Below are 17,455 nucleotides of genomic sequence, written 5' to 3' on the forward strand. Positions count from 1 at the left end.
AGCTGAAATGGAAGATAAGAGTTTAAAACACACATTACTGGGAAGACCATTTCCCTGTGCTCTCCAAGAGGCTCGATGTAGTCACTGCTGGCTTCCTCTGCACCACTGAAATTCAAATTGAAATTGGCCTCATCTCTGTGTCTTCTTTCAGAGATTTTAATAGTAATAAATCCTAAAAAGAGCATTTTAAAACTAACACCATCAGCCATAGCTGACATTTTAAACAGCTCTCTCTGGATATCTAACCTGATAACTTTCATTTTTGATTCTGACCCTTCCTTCTCCCTCTGGTTCTCCTGTCTTTGCAAAAAGACTCTGCTGCCTGTGTGAAATGGTTGGAGAGTGTCTGTGTTTCTAAAATAATGCAGTACCTGTGAAAGGTTTCCAAAAACTCTGAAACCATTTCTGCATATATCTTTTTTTTTTCTTTTCTTATTTTTTTTCTTTATTTTTTTATTTTTTTTTTAAATTTCTTGGTAGTGCTTTCCTTTCTGTGCCAGAGTATTCATGCTGAGGCACAGCCCAGACCATCCTGTTTCAGGCTGTCTTGTGCTGCAGCCAGTGATCCTTGTACTTTCTGCCCTGCCTAAAATACCCCTGAACAGTACTGCGGATCCAGAACAAGCCCTCTGGGCATCCCCAGCCCCCAGTCCCGCATCCCTTACCCACCCCAGCTTCTGTCCTTCCACGAGTCAGGGGGACCACACAGCATTTTCTGCCTCTCCTACAGGAGCCATTCAAGGTAAATATGTGTATGTGTGTGTATGTACATGTATGCATGTATATTTTAACCGTCTGTGTAATAAATTTCTGTCTCCTTTCAGTGTGACATGATGGAATTTTGAAAAGTTAGAAATTGGTTCAACTGTATTTCCCTGTCCTTTAATACCCCTCATACATCAGGCAAGGTTCCTGGTAGTGCATGTTTTCTCATCTCAGCCTATTGAACTATTGTCTTTAATATATTTCTTGCAACATCTCTTTGGAAGTACATGTTTTAAAAATGTAAGGAGGATGCGTGAGCTTTCTCCTATATTTATTCAATTCTCAACCCTCCAAACACTTGAGAATTCGAATTATTCAGCTAGGCTTAATGAGGCTGACTCGGAGTGAAGTTATGTGCATAAAAGTCAAGGATAGGAGGCCTTGATGTTATGCATTTTTAGGTGGTTATGGGGTTTTCAATATTAATGTTTATTACTGAATAGTCTGAAGGAGAACTCAGGCTGTACCTTTTCATCAGTGCTAGTTACTTTGCTGCAAAGGAGCTCCTTGGGGGGTGTCTGGAATGCAGAAGTTTGCTTGTGGAAGCATTGCCATCTGTCAGTGCAGATCTGAGGGCTTCGTGTCAGCCACTCCAGGCTCAAACCTTGCCAAAAGATAAAGCTGCAAGCTCTATGTAGGTTTGTGACACTAACCTCTACGCTCTCAGAATGATGACTTTCCCTTTGCCTCCTTTTCCCAATTAGTAGAACAGGAAAAACAATTTTGGATGTTCAAAATGGTCAGCATGAAGCATCGCAGTGCTGTACTGCAATCCCTAACAAAAACCACAAAGAACTGGGTAAGAAAATTGGACTACACTAAAAGCCTTACCATTTCCCCACCCCAGCTTGTTTGGGCATTGAAGGTTGGTTTGAGTTTTTGGTTTTTCTCTTGAATTGTCTTTGACCCTCTCTTTATATGATCCTGAAGAATGCGAGAAGGCCAATTTGCTTGAGGCCTTTGCAGTTTTGGGCAATGGGACTGCAGGAAGGACTTCTGGCCTCAGGCTGGAGAACTGAAGAAGACAGGTTCCCATACAGCTCTGGAGAAGAGATTGTTCAGATTGTCTGGCAAAGATGCACATGAGCGTGGGGACATTTAGTGCTGGGGACCAGGGACTCCTCACAATTAATCTTGCAAGCTTCTCTGGGCCTTCATCCTGACCTCATCCCTGCTCCCATTCATAAGTATAGGAAGAAAAATTCCTGTTGAATCACCCTAAGGATATGTTTAGAAGAAAACGAATCTTTTTTTCCTAGATATGCCCTTTGCTCTGCTAAAGCAGCTGCTGGGTAAGGCCAAGTTCCATCCTAGCCTTTCCAAGTAGTAGATTTTGCTGAATGCACCTGTGAGAGCAGAGGAACAGGTACCTTTTATTTTTGTAATGATTTTTATTCTGATTTTACTCAGGCCTTCAGCTATGCATATTTGCATATCTGTCTTTACAATTTTGAACTGGTAAAGGGATTTGGTCAGAACATGCTGACTGCAGGAAATGGAAGCCTTTTTTTTCAGAAATACCTCACTTTAATGAAGTAAATATCATGTTATACTCAGATCATTCCCACAAAGTTGAGTATTTGTCCTCTACAGCATTGTTTTGGGTTTTACACCATGTTGTAATATTCATACTACAATTATAAAAAATGCATAGCCATCAAATTGCTTTTGGAATATTCTATTTCACAGTAAAGGTATGACATTTTTGATTTTTTTATCCTCATTCTCCTTGAAGGAATATTGAAGAATCTGAGAATTCCCCACAAAATAAAAATTCCAACTTTTAATTAGCTTTACTAAAATAAATGTCATCCACACCTAGAACTATGGGATTTTGGAAATAAAGTCCCACCTGTTTCTTCAGAGGATTTTTGTGGGAGAATGAGAAGTGGAAGTACAGGAGAGGGAGGTATGCCTGTTGGTGATTTAAAACAAAAGCAGGACCCAATTTTATCTATAAAACGCTCCCTGATATGAGACAGCTGTTGCCTCTGAAGCTGTCTACATATATCTCAAAATCCCCAGGGTCCTTTTTCTTTTAACCTATATTGTATCCCCGCTGCCCTTGAGATTCTATACTAAAGCTACTTTCCTCACAATGATTTGATAAGAATATCTGCTTTGGACCATGTCAGTGTTAGAGAATTGCTGTCAAGCATCAAGAGATGCTCTCTCTCTCCTCCTGAGGCTTTAAAGATGCTATTCTAAAATTAAAGTGTTTGGTAGAGATAAGATGCTTAGGGTTATAATGAGGTCAAGAGTTGCTGGCAGTTTCCAAGAAGATTTTTTTTAAAATAAGTTGATCAGACCTCTTGTTGTGGTTATTTCCCTTTTTCAACAGAGAAATATAGACAGATCAGGTAGAGAAACAGTCAGGAAGAGAAAGGTTTAGAAAAATATTTGGAGATTATTCTGATTGCGTTTTCTGATGCAAGTTGCCCCATTTTATTATGCTGGCATCCTCTGCAATGCAATGTGACATGGAATATGTGATGTAATGAGATATGTCCACCAAAATGCAATGTGCTTTGTTTTAGTCAGAATATATTAATCCACTTACTGAATAATTGACCCAAAGAGATTCTGTCAAACAGTATTAAATTATTCACTGGATTTCCAAACCAGCAGGCAGTGTCCTTTAAATATTTAAGAATAATGTCAAATAATTTTCTACACCAAAATTATTCCTTTTTTTGTGTTTTTGAGGCTGTTCTCTGCTGTTTAAGGAGGGCAGGATAATTAAATAAAAGCCAGTGTGCCTTTCAGGTGCTTTCTCACCTAGCAGCACCTCAGAAGGGGAAGGAAATGCTCACCTGGTTCAGCTGTCAGACCTAGCCAGATCCATTAGCAATTTTTATGCCTCACCCATGCCATTTTTAAGGAAATCCCAAACTGTCCACATACCCGTACCTATAATTTCACCACTTAGCCTGTTGCCTCAGCAGTGAGTTACCCCAGAGAGGGTGCAGCACAGAGGCTGTCAAGTGTCCTGGTATTTCCTACCCTCAGGCCTCATAGAACCTCACTAGGTGTGCATTAAGAGATAACAACCTTGCCGGATCAATTTTGGTGTGGAAAATAGGTTTCCTTAAAAAAGGGACACCAGTACAGCAGCATTCAAGTTCTACCAATTACAGTGTCTGACACCTTTCCCCTTGAAGGCTGCATGCTGAACGAGTGCAGGGTATATTTCTGGCTTGTTTAAAAAGGATGAGGACAGGCATCTGATAGCTTACCTTAATTATTCCATTTCCTCCTCCCTATATACATTTCCAAAATCTAATTATAGTGCTCATGGCCCCTGCTATCAGCCAGTACCCAGATTAATATAAAGCCACGGGAAGGCCAGCTACCTCCCTTCACGCTTTCCACAACATTGCAAATCTATTCCAGCAGTCTTTTGATACTAATATTTTGATACATTCATCATTGTGTTAGCATCAGCAGTGAGCAATATTTACAGTCTCTAAGCTCTTCCAGGACCAACTGTTCATATTACTCCTGTTAAGTCCATTCAATTTTCCACCTGAAATACCACATTTATCTAGTCAGAGCTTGACATCTATTTTCAGGGGAGGGGGGAGGGGGTTGCTTTCAATAACAAGTTTTATTTAATTGTATGTTTTGCTTCTCCTAAAGAACACACTAAGGCAATCTGCTACGTGTTGTCAGTCAAGTAAGATGCACTTGCCTGCATCTTGGGGTTTATTATCTAGGACCTGATATGGGGACATTTTTGCACATATACGTCTGTGCTTGTTGAGGTGGAATTGCTTATCTGCTCTGTAGCTTTATTTGGACTGGAATTTGCTGCAATGTCCTCACAAGTGCAGGAATGTTGTCCAGGGTTATGGTCTGTGTGCAGTCAGGGGACAGCAGGCAGCCCTGCTTGATAAGATTGCTATTGCAAGCCACAAGTATTGTCACACTCTGTTTCTTTCAGTAAACAACCAGACTCCAAACACACTAAATACTTTTTGTCAAAATAAAGTAATGATTATTTTGCAACTGCTCTACCTTAAAGGCCTTTAAATCTGGCTTTAGAAGACAGCAAACCCTATGACTCTGCTCAGCCACAGTGAAAGTAAAGACCAAATGGAACAAAAAATATATAAGAAATTCTTATCATCATCATCATCATCCTCATCATCATCTTCTTCTTCAGACAAGGGAGAAAATTATAGCAGCACTAAAAATAATCTTTGCACCTCCTGCAAAGACTTACATAGGTCTCTGAACTTTAAATTCCAAGACTGCCATGGACATAATGGATTTCAATGTTCTGGCACCTTGGAACAGCAACAGCTAACCAAGACTTGGCCAGAGAATGTACTGCTCCTTTATTTTGCCTGATGGACTCCCCTGCTATAATCCCTACTTACTGCACAGGGAAATCTACCCCCAGAGCAAGAGCTTCTTTTGGTATAGAACTGACACCTTTTTCTCTCACTTCCTGCGAGCAGGAACACCACGGTTTGTGCATGGTACTGATGTGAAAAGAGCATATCCAAGACTCCTTTTAACAGTCATCACATGCAGCAGAGGTGATGGATGGAGATAATTGGGAAGGAAGTCGCTGTTTTATGAGAAATTCTACATTAAATTTGGTTAAATGGAACAGGAAGAAAGAAACCCATAGTAACTTCCAGGAAAAAAAAAAATAGGGTCATACCAAAGGCTTAAGAGAATCAAAATCTTTGATTCCAGTTTCAGTCTTAAAAAAAAAAATCTGCATAATAAATGTACACATTTAAAGGAATTAAAAGCCATAAATTGAAGGAGAAACTATTAATGTTCTTTTTTAAGAAATGACCTGCTAGAGCACTGTGATCTTTCTTGGATGGTTATTTTTTCTGTGCTCCAGGTTTCACTTGTTTGCAACCTTTTCCCTTGTTGGTCTATGATGCCTCAGGTGGGTCAAGCCCAGATTTTTCCCCCAGCATGCTGTTCATACTGCACCTGTTAAACAGGGCAGCACAGAGCAATGGCTGCTGTTTTGAGAGGTAATTCTTCAAGCAGCATCCACCACTGTGGAAGATCAAGAAGCTAGGACAGGAGGTGACCATGTTCCAGAGACCTGCCCCAGAGAATATATCTTCTTGCAGTATCTTGTCAGGTTGGAGGCTCTCCTGCAGACACAGCAAGGAGAAAAGGAAGAGAAGGGCTGGTGGTCTGAATATGGTTCCTTTACTGTTCTGATGGGTAGACGATCACAGGTGCTGTGCAGACACCCTGCTCCACCAATGGAATGGAAGGGGAATTTCTCCTCTTCAGCACTGAGGGAAAGTCCTGGGTCTAACAGACGCTATAACCTTGCCTCGGTGGAATTCTTACATGTGAAATTCTGTCTTGTTCTGAACACAGAGATGTGGAATGCTTTCCTCAAATGTGCAGCTAATGGCTATTAGAGCTAGGGTAAAAACCTTTCCCTTCATTTTCCACTCTGAAGCAAGACTCAGTTTCTCCCTATTGCAGTGCACGTGGCAGTGTCTGTGGTGTGCCACTCTGTTGGTAACCTTCCCTGCGCTGATGGACATTACTGTACAGCTCACACAAAGCCAAGGAAATGAGTGTGGAGGACTTGCTCTGCCTTGGCTGCCATGCCAGCAGGATGCTGACATGTTGCTGACTGTGTGCAGTCCTGCAAACTAAGCTTTTTGGGAACAAGGCTGCCAAAGCTTTACAGAAAAGCATCTTAAACCTCAGGTGCTGCAGCATCATCAGGCAGGGCAGTGATGTGCTGGAATGTGCTCTGTGTGTGTGTGTGTGCTGGGGGCTAACACCAGTGTGAAGCAAACATCTTTTGAACGAATTGGTGCCAGAAGGGACATGCACAGCATCCCGAGGCAGCCTCAGCGAGACATCCGACTGATTAGATATTGAGGTCAGGCGCTGAGACACCAAGGTTGTGCCACGTCCTGCTTTTCTCATCCAGCTGGTCCCCGATAAAATAGCAGCTGGTGAGACCACCAATCAGATAAGGTGGCAATTTTCAACAGTCTCAAATTATTGTTGCAGCCAGGGAGGTCCAGATAAGATCAATGAGGTGCTGGAATGATTTAGCCATTTCTGATTTCTCCCTCATACCTTTTTTTTACTTGTTCTTCCCTCTGAAGACAGACAGTCATGTGAATGTGAACACAGGGAGAGCTCACAGAGTCCCTCACCATCCTCAGAACAAAATGTGAGCGTTGATTTATAGGATGGATTACTTGGAAATGGTAATTCTTTGCTCTTTATGATGTTTTGTCGGAAGGTGCAGTACCCTCCAGTCAGAGCAGCTGGATTGCACTGAGGTTTCTGCAAAAGGGGTGAGAGAAGGGGGGTGGCGGTGAGTACAGAAGCTCCTCTAACACAGCAGTTAATAAGACACCAGCACATTAATCATGTGACAGATATTGAATCTAACAGGGGAAGGCAATAGTTTTTTAAAACAGACAGTTAAGCTACTACCTGGTAGAAAAAGGCTGACTGAACAGCACAGGTTTTATGCCACTATTTGCAATTAGAGTTATTTTTTATCCTTTTTTTCTTTTTCCCTCCCTGTTTGAAAGTCTTAAAATACCTTTTCAGACCTGTAAGAAAATAAGAGATAAACCATTCAGGGCTGTAACAGAGGGCTGCACAGTCCTTCCCCCTTGACCCGCTGTACCCTGGGCTACACATTCAGCGTTTACACAGAACCCTGCTGTGGTCCCTCTCCTGAGCTGTACTGACAGGGCTTGACATGGGTGAAAGACTCCTGAGGGTCATGGCACAGAAGAAAGTCCCTGATGCTGTGATACAGCCAGGACAGACTCCTGATTAAAAGAGACATGATTATCAACTGCAGCCTAGAGATGTGGCTCTATTCTTCCATGTGATTCTCCAGGCAGCTTTATCCTACCAGATCATGTACACCTTTGCCTCTTTTACGACCTCCTGCCTGACCAGAAGTGGCAAAGTGGGGGAAGAACTGGGGTAATTTTGGTGCACAGCTACAGATGAGCCCACACCACCTCCTTGGTGTCCTTTATTTAAAGGAGCTTCAGTCATTTTAAAGCTGTGGTAACTGATGTTATAGTGAAACTTACTTTTCATTGCTAAACACTGTTTGTTATCAAAAACACTAGTAAAAAAAAAATAGGAAGCAAAAAATGCTAAATGAACCAGTCACATGAATGTGTAGGCTTTTGGCCTGTGCATATGCCCTTCATTTTGAGCCTTGGTCAAACTGCTTCCATGACAAGTTGAGACCGCTGGACAAGACCAAAGCGGACAGAGTAGTCATAAATAGAACCATAGATTTGTCAAAGTTTGAAAATACCTTTAAGATCATCTAGTCCAACTGTCAACCCAGCTGTACCACCCTGTTCACGATTAAACTCTATCACTTCCCTCAGCAGTCTGACTAGGTAAAGTTTTGTCTTGCTTCCCATATGACAAATATAGATTTCCAGGGACATGCCTCTTGGCCACTACTGGATGATGAAATGGGCCCTTAAAGTAGGATGCAAACAGATGTCACCACTGTAAATGAATCACAAGAATTGCCTTCCCAGAGGACATCTCATGTCCATCTTGCTCATTAATCAGTCCCTGACAGTGATCAAAGCCTGATGTTACAAGGGAAGATAAAAAAATAATTGTAATAAACAGAGACAAAAATGCTTCAAGCCAGTGCTATGGGAAAAAAAATGTTCTCTTGACTCTGGAGGAATTATTAGCAAATGCCAAGCAACAAAAGGCAAATAGGTGGTTCTGCTGCTGAGAATCATAAAATGAGTTTCATGGCCAGTGTTGGCAATAGCTGCAGTAAGTGCAGCAGCCAGGGCTGGCTGTGTTTGTAAGATGAAGTCCATAAATTTGGGGAGTAGATAATTTAGGTAAGATACCTGAATTGCCTGAGAATCACCAGCTCCAGGAAGGCTTGTGAGGAGTTCCCTTTGTTTCAGTGAATATTATAACTGGTGCAACTCATTACAGCTTTTTTGTGGTTGGGAACTTTGCTTCAGTGGACTCAAGGAAACCACAGTGTTTCTCAAGAGCTGAACACCTGACCCACAGCTTTCAGATGTGGTTTAGTTTTGTTTTGCCTTTTAAAGGTCACAGATTTCATTTAGAGGGTTTTGTGTTCGGTTTTATGGACTTAAGAAGACATTTGATAGTAGCAGTGTGGAATAATGTCTTCATGGATTTCCTGATGCTAATCAGATTAACCCTTTTTATTTTGACATAATTTTTGAGCTAAAGAGATGAACTGAGACTAGGAAAGATGTGCATAGGAAATAATTGCTCTAGGAAGTTCTGATATATTTTTCTGAAAAATATCTTAAAATATATCTTATGGTTTCCCAGCTGTTTGCTCTCTGAAATTTCTCTCCATATCATAGCATCAGAATATACTGCAGGTTACAAGGTAAGCAAGGGAGATGCCTGAACTAACTCTAACTGAGTGGGAGTTTGAAATAATGCTGCTGCCTTTCATATTTCTTCTGGTATCTAAGCCAGTTTAGAGTGGTTGGCTATTTCCAGCTCACACTTCTGTCTGGGATGTAGATATATGCTTTCAAACCTTAGTCAATTAACAGAAAATACTGACACACACTTTAATATTTGTTTCTCAGTGAAAAATCCTTCCCTAAGTACATTATGGTGTAATTTCACTTATAGCTGCCTAAATACAAATATAACTCATGCAGATGTGTTTGCTACCCACCTCTGTCTCTGTGAAGCTCTGTGGGCAAATCCAGGGACACACCAGTTCACAAGAGCAGTGAAGCTGCTGCTCTGCTGCTGGCCAAAGGAAAAATCTTTGCCTCATTGAACTCACTGGCAAAACTCTTGTTGACTATTTTTGGGACCAAAATATATACTACAGTGAACACTCAGCACATAAAGAACAAGACTGCCTGTTTTCTCTCACAGAAGCCACTGAATTTGGCAGCTGGACTGTCACTTTCAGCATTGGTGCTAAACAAATCACCTCCTGTGATATCTTCTCACTCTAGAGGAACACAGGTCTTTTTCCACTGTGTTGTTCTAGCATATGGTGTAATTTTCAGCATTAAGAGAGGTTTTGTTTCTTTTCCTACACACTTGGCACTTGGATTACATTTGGTTTTAGGTGTTTGGAGCTTTTTTCCCAACACAATACAGAAACACAGGGAAGCATGAGGTTGCTTTATAGTTGCCAGAATACATAACTTGAAGGTTTTAAGCCCACCTAACTCCAACCCATACAGTCTGCATCTCATCCAGAATCCCTGTCTGCTGTCCAGCACTGACTTCCTAGGAGTCCTTTCCCTGCAGACACTTGCAAGTGTTAGCTAATTTCCTAATTAGCCTGAATGCACTATGATGGCTCTGTTTTAGTTGCATATCTATTCTTGGAAGCAGATGCTCTGGGGTAACAGGGTCTTCTTGTGCTGTGGTGCTGTGAAAGCAGCGATGGACAGGTCACTTCCACCTCCTTCCCCAGGGGCATCTGCGAAGCTTCCTGAAGGACCGTGCTGTGACACCAGGCAGGAAGGCAGAGCCCACTGCTTCAGGAGTAAACCCAAAAGGCCAGCAGGCACATACTAGCTCCTGCTCCTTCAGTCTTTTCTCTTTCACAGAGGAATATTTCTGGCTTAAACCTCAGGAACAGAGTGAAGACTGAATCAGTGATTAAGTTATATGCATAGATCACCTGTGAAGGTATTTAATTATTTGTAAAAATAATAAATTTTCTTGATAGAAAATGTAGGAGTCATCTGACAACAGAAACCTAAACTTTTCAGAGACAGCACTTAAGCAGGACCCTTAGAGTAGATGGATTGGATTCCACTTTTGGTTAGTAGGCTGATAAATGTTTTATAAAAAATTAATAATAATAAAAATAAGAGATAATAGTAATAATAAAATAAAAATTAGAGAAGAAAAAAAGAAAATTAAATCTTTAAGAGACAAAAGCCACTTTGTCTTTTTTTTATTCTCAGGCCTTTGAAATGCCTCAAAACTTCTTTTGATAATTGCTATGCAAACATATTTGATGTCTGTGCAAAAACATCTGGAAGCTTTCAGAGGCATCTGGACATAAATATTAAAAGATCAACAAAAACATGATGTGAATTACCCATGTGGATACCCATAAAAACCAAAACCACAAAACCCTCCTCCACATCTTTGGCTGCAAACGTGGGTGCTTTCTCACTCGGTTTTAATGTGTTTATGAAGTGACATTCAAAAAGGGAGTGGTCATGACTAATGATTTGGCTTCCTTTCATTTTGACCACTCTTTATTACACTAGAAATTCCCCCGCCTGATTTAATAGGAAGTAGGATAGGGAATGTCCCTCATTCCTTTCCCAAGCCCTCTTCTAAACTTTTGGTGTTCTGTATGGACGTTTTGATTCAGTTTGTGAAACGTGTGCTTGCAAAGGTCCTTGTCCTGCAGGACACAGTCTAGACTTGCACTAATTTCTTTCCGCAGTGGGCAGAGCTACCTGCAAGTAGTTGCTGTGGGCAGTCATCGCTCTGTGTTGCCAGAACACTTGTTTTAGTCTACTCAGGTCTTACCCTAGCATGCTCACTGGTGAGATGTGCTCTGATGAAGGAAAGGTGACTCTAAGGTCCGGCTCACACAGGGCAGCTGAAGGAAAAGAACAACCTCCATCCAGCTCTCACAAAGTCAAAAAGCAAGCTAAAGTGGCAATTACATAGTTATTTTTTGGCTTATGCAGTCTGGTCTCATGACATTTGAGCCACTCAGACTGGCAGCATTACAACTCACTTTTTTAAAAGTGATAAGCACATGAAGGCACACAAACCTCTTTGCTTTTTAATGAGTCTGTAGTGCAGATAATCAAAGGTTTTAGAAGCTGACAGGAGTCAAGCACATATGGACTTGATAACTCAGGTCTTATTACCTTGATTTTCTCTCAGTAAAAACATACATAACAGCTTTCTGCCCCAGAAATGAATACATGAAAGATTGAGAAGTTCTAGTGCAGTAGAAGTCCTTTAAATTTTCCAAAGAGAACTGGAAAATGCACAGTTCAGTGATATGGATCAGCTAAGCAATGTTGTGTCTTCTAAGTGCCATCACTTGCTCTTATTTCATCTTTTTAACATTCGTGTTGTTTTCTTCCTGGTTTTTAGCTTTGTTTGCTCATTTATTGCAGACTTCAGTGCTATTCACCTCATTCTAAGGACAGTGTTCAGCTACAGGTCATACATATCCTACTACCCAATCTGGACTGCTTATGGAGTGGACTTCTTTTTAAATGGTACTTCTGCTTCTAAATGTCTGAAGACATGCGTAGTATTTCACTATGGAAACAGAAATGCTGTAACTGGCTATTGCCCTCTCCAGTTGCTAACCCACTGGGATACTCCGGATAGGACCAACTGCAAGGTGAACAAATTACTCTAAAAGACTCTCAAGAACAGAAACACACAGATGTTCATATTTGATTTCTGCCCTAATATTTAGTGAGGACTTGATAATTTAAATAAAAGGGCTATTTTTTCCCCAATTTAATCTCCTTTAAACAGTGTGGAAGTTATAAACATTATAATAATGTTACCACTTTCATATTTAAAAATATGCCCTCTAAACATTTACGTTCAAGATTTGTTTTTCTTCAGATGTGTAAATAACGCAAAGCAATTTGCATCTCATGCATAAATCTTTCTCCTGTTGAATGCATATTTAAAAATAAAAATAATCTGGCCCCCAACCCCTTTAATTTGCTTCTTTTCCCACCTCCTCATATTTACAGCAAGTTAGCTGGCTAATTCTTCCAATGAGAATTTGAAGAGTTTATGTGTGTTTAAAAAATTATCTGACTGAAGTTTTCTTCCACTGAGTAAAAAGAAGCCTAGAGCTGATTAATAGTGTTTCCTTTTCCAGTCCTAATGAATGTTTTTCAGGTTTTATGCATCCCAGATGAATCTATTTTAAATGGTGTGTGTCTGTTTGCTTGCATGAATGTTGCTCTTTCTTGGGATTTATCCCAAATGAGTTTAGCTTTTCTGTACCTTGTAGGACAATATCGATACTGGCTTAATCAATTTCAATTTGCTGTTAAACCAGAAACGAAGCATTTATCAGGATGAGCCAGGAAGGGCTGAATGGACTTTTCGTGTTGCTGAGGTCTCTTTGTGAAATCTGCTCCATGAAGTTCCTGGAGCTCAGAATTTACAGGAAGCTCTTCTCTGACTTGCACTTACCACCTAGTCTGGATGCACCCTCAGGGTGGTTTTACTCTACATGTTTCCTGCACTGGCAGTGTGTGTGTGCCTACTGATGAGCATCATGGGGCTCAACCCACTAAAAATAACTTCTCTAGATAGTCTTGCTGCCTTCGTAAAAATGCAACCAAAATATCTCATTGAATCATCTTCCTCAGCTCCGACCGGCTCTGCTATTTATGACTGTGGAGTCACTTCTGCCTCCCCGGCTGCTTCACACGGAGCATGGAGCCAGTCCTGGCAGACGTGAGAGGTGCCAGCAGCAGCAGGAGCTCTCTGGTGGGTGATGCCTTCTGCTCGCACAGCGAGTCCCGGCCCTGAGCTGCTGGAGATACGGGGTGTTGCAAACTCCCCGGCTCCTGGAGGCAGGTGCTGCTTTAGCGATCAGCTCTGAACTCTGTGGCAAGCTGTGGGTGAGCATTTCTTCCGCTGCTGCCTGATCACAGCAAAGCTAATTTTGAAGTGGTGAGGAAGCGCCGGGAGGTGACAGCAGGATGGTCCCAGCTGTTCATCCCAAGGACACGAGTGGCACTTCTATCTGAGAGGGAAGGCAGGAACTCCCATTTCACTGCACAGACTGAGAGAGTGGGGAGAAGAGAGTAAAACCTTCCCTAGATTCCTGTTTCACTTTAGAAAAGTGTTTTCAAAGGCTCATCCTCCCTTGCTCTCCTGCAGGTTATATTTAGTTTTAAGCTCTCCTGGCTGCTGCGCTGATAGCGTCTTACCGTTTCCACTGCAATTAATCAGAACAGGATTGATTATGCTTTTGTCTCTGATTGTGTAAATCAGGATCCTTCTGTCTAAAATGAGGGGACCTTTGCTGCCTGGGTACATTGCTTTCCATCCCCTTCCATCCCATGCCATCCCATCTCTTCAGCATGGCCAGGCAGCCAGGCATTCCTGGATTCACATGGCATGTTGCTCTGGTGTTGAAATCGGGCCAAGGAGAACTGAGGTGAAGGACTAAGCAAGCATCATGGCTTTGCTGAGAGGAGCTGTGAGATGCATGAAGTCACCGTCTTAGGGGGCCTGTTAACCCCCTTTCATGCTGAGGTGCAAGGGGGAGATGAGAGGAGCTAGAGGGCTTTGGCTCACTTGCTCTGCAGCACAGCCAAGCTCATCACTTCAAGTACACTTCTTCAAAACCTGCTTGAATAGGGTAGCGTTCATGCAATATGAACTGGAGAGATAAAAGTTTGGATAGAAAAATACCACAATAAAGAAAGCAGCTCAAGATCCCAGTAGTCTTTTCTAACAGCCTACAGGCTGCTTCCATCCCTGTTTGACACAAAACATCATAAGGGCTTTGGCCCCCACTTTGAGCCTGCCTGGCTCACCGTGAGGCAGCCAGGCTTTCCCTTGAGATCACTGGTCATATTGGGACAACATAAGCACAGAAAGAGCAAGGAGGACGTGTGACACCTTCTGTGTGTTTGGAGAGGTTAATTGAAAGAGCAAACTGTAATTGTAGGAGTCCCCAGCACTACAGACATTAGTGGCTTTGCTGGCTCTTCAGCATTAGCTCTTTTCCTTTCTATCTCACAGCCCATGAGCCTGGCCAGAAGATATAATCTGTTTAACAGATATAATCTGTTAGAGTAAGCTGTGCCTGCAAATCAAAATGCTCTTTAAAAATAAGTATTTAGACTCAGCACTCCTGTGGGACCAACTGCTTTGCAGGTTTGTAGTCTCAGGTGCAGAAGGGTTAAAATTATTTGCTCAAAGACTTAAGATGCAGAGTAGAGCAGGCAGCAGGAACGAGGAGTTGCAGTCCTTAAGGGGCCACTCCTAACACTTTTCCATAATCCCTTCCTTTCAGTTAGTAGCAAATGATAATTTATAACATTGCCTCTTAGGAAAGCAACTGCAGTGTTGCTCTCCAAACGAACCCAGGTCAGAAATCTTACAGTTACACTGGCTAAAACTGCAGGAAGTATTTCTGAAGGACAGACACACTATGCATCTTTTTCTTCCACCTGCCTAAACACTGGGCTGTGTGTTTCTGTTCTGGTCTTAAAGAGGAATGATGAATTGCGACTCCAGCTTGCAGGGTATAACATTTGATTTTGCTGTATCTGTGGTTAGCAGATCACATTCTTAATACAGCCTTACTTGTCAAACAACAGCTCTGTAGGCAGAGATCAAAGGAGCTGGCAAGAACATGTTTCCTTCACTCATACAGGAGAAGATGAGACGTAACATGATCCTGACCTCTGAAAGTCAGGTGCAGCTCTGAGAGTGGGTGACATGAGCCAGGACTTTTGCTGATCATATAACAACAACAAATACTGGTGCCATAACACAGACATGGATTAATTTTTTGCGGGAGTTGTATTTTTGCAGGTCGTAACCCCATAAATCTGGAATTAAGTGAATGAACGTATCCTGTACTGTTTGTAATTTTAACTGTTTTTATTATATATATATATATATATATGAACAAAGCAAGCTGATTCTTAATAGATTGGGTTGCTAAATTTTGGGTGGAGAAAAAGCAATTCCTTGAGTGATTTACATGTTCAGATTATGTCACAAAGACTGTCTCTGCAGGATTTTATTGCTCCCTAAGTAATACACTGTCTGCCCTTTCCCAGGAAGGTTTTATACCATCAACAAACAGCAGGGGAGTGAAAAATATCATCTGTAGGACACAGTAAACTCACACAAGTAAATGTGGCTATAAACTATAAGTAAGCTAGCAAATTTACAGATGTTCATTCTAATCCAGATGCAGCTACTGTACCTCCAAGGCCTCACAGATGTAGTTCAGAAGCTGCTTTGCCATGTTGCATGGAGAATTAACGAAGTCACGTGATGGTGTTGTTGCCATATTTTTTTTTTCTCCAGCTGCTAAATGACATTAAAAAGCACTAAATAAACACTCAATATTTTCCTTAAATAAATTTCTCGTGTAGCAATTATTGCAGCTAATCTCAGTGTGGGTATGTGACTGTAAGTGGGAGGTGTCAATCAATGTAATTAGAAAAGATGTGCCTGGAAAACAACCTGTGCATTGCAATATTGCCCCCACTATAAACACCCTACCGCATGGTGTGTCCCTTCTTAGTTACACAGTATAAGTCCTGTGTTGATTCAGGCTTGAATTACATAGTAAATCTTTTTTGTGAATTTATAGACTGTCCCTTTGAAGGAAGCCTATTTTATTTAAAGTCCTTTTTTTCACTGCAGCAGCATGCTTTGGAGATCTAATACCTTATACTCAAAATGCCTGAGTGACAGCAGCTCTGCAAGTTCATGATACTTATAATACATTAGATATTATCAATAAAAAGTTGCAAGACATATCATAGATCTTATTAACATAACTTTAAATTATGGGTACAAGTTTGACCTATCTATTGATGGATTAGAAGCAAAGCTTAGACTGTTAAACAGAATTAAAAGGCTCAGGGCATCATTAAACAAACTGTTTCAAGTAAAATGTCTGTATTTCACCATAAAAAGTCAAAGCATACCTGAAAAGCTAGCTGTCCCTAAGGCAACTTATAAAGTTTAAAGATATCCATGAATAGCTCTCAAGTATTTTTTTAAAAATTATTTTTGCCATTGCTCTCATATTAATTATCATCCAAATTTCTCCCAGAAACTTTGGCCACCCTAAAAGTTTTTGATTTATGTCTCTCCCAATCCCCCAGAGCAAACCAAAGAAAATAAGCTCTGAACTGCCAGGACTGTCTAGACAGCACCCAAACCTTTGGTATCAGTGACATGTAGATTGCCTGCCTGTTGTGTCCCATTTCTGAGCTGAGATTCATTATGTCAAGACTGGAGAGTGCAGTGACAATGAGGCTGCAAACAGAGATTTACAAGGGACTCCTCAGACATGCAGGAGTCTATGCTGGCAGATCCAGCTGAAGACTTTGTACATTAGGTCACAAATGACTCTTCTGCAAATTTTCAGACACATTTTGTAGGGTTTGTTTATTTGTGCATGCTTAGGTAGCTTGACTAATTTTTATTTATGGAGTGGGTTTTGGCATTTTAACCATGGATTCTTTGCCACATCTTTTTGTGTTCTCTTTGTGTTAGCGCTTTGGCAACAGGGAAAAAAATTAAGGCAAGTAATTTAAGTGAGTTGCCTGAAGTTATGTAGAAAAACAAGGATAGGGCCATAAACCGCTCAGAAATGTCCTGTTTCCTAGCCCTCCATATATAGCTTGGAAATATTCCTTTTTTTTCTGAGAGTCATTAGGATTAACTGTCTATAACACGATAAATAAAGCTTCTTCCCTCCATACTTTACTGTTTAAAACATTGAATTTTATTTTTAGGATGTCAACTTCTGTGTCAGGGAGGTAGCGGGGTGTGCTTAGTCTAATAAAGATGGAAGGCAAGAAGCCCAGAAATTATTGCCTTTTTTCATTTATTTCTATAATATAATTTCTGGATCAAGTACAAAACCATGACTGAGAGAGAAAGAGAACTTTTCCATTGACTTGAGAGGGAATGGAGA

At 41.1% G+C, this 17,455-nt stretch overlaps 1 long non-coding RNA gene across 3 annotated transcripts in view; it reads left to right on the forward strand.

Annotated features, from left to right (window-relative positions):
* Positions 1–509: 509 nt before the first annotated feature.
* The window catches only part of LOC121358642, a 93,331-nt gene continuing 76,385 nt past the window's right edge, over positions 510–17,455 (forward strand). For all 3 annotated transcript variants that reach the window (XR_005955921.1, XR_005955920.1, XR_005955922.1), the window contains exon 1: positions 510–742. This is a non-coding gene — a long non-coding RNA (uncharacterized LOC121358642). The remainder of the gene's footprint in view (positions 743–17,455) is intronic.

The sequence above is a fragment of the Pyrgilauda ruficollis genome, unplaced genomic scaffold (genome assembly GCF_017590135.1).
Source record: "Pyrgilauda ruficollis isolate IOZ18807 unplaced genomic scaffold, ASM1759013v1 scaffold4, whole genome shotgun sequence".
In the NCBI taxonomy this organism is placed as follows: domain Eukaryota; kingdom Metazoa; phylum Chordata; class Aves; order Passeriformes; family Passeridae; genus Pyrgilauda; species Pyrgilauda ruficollis.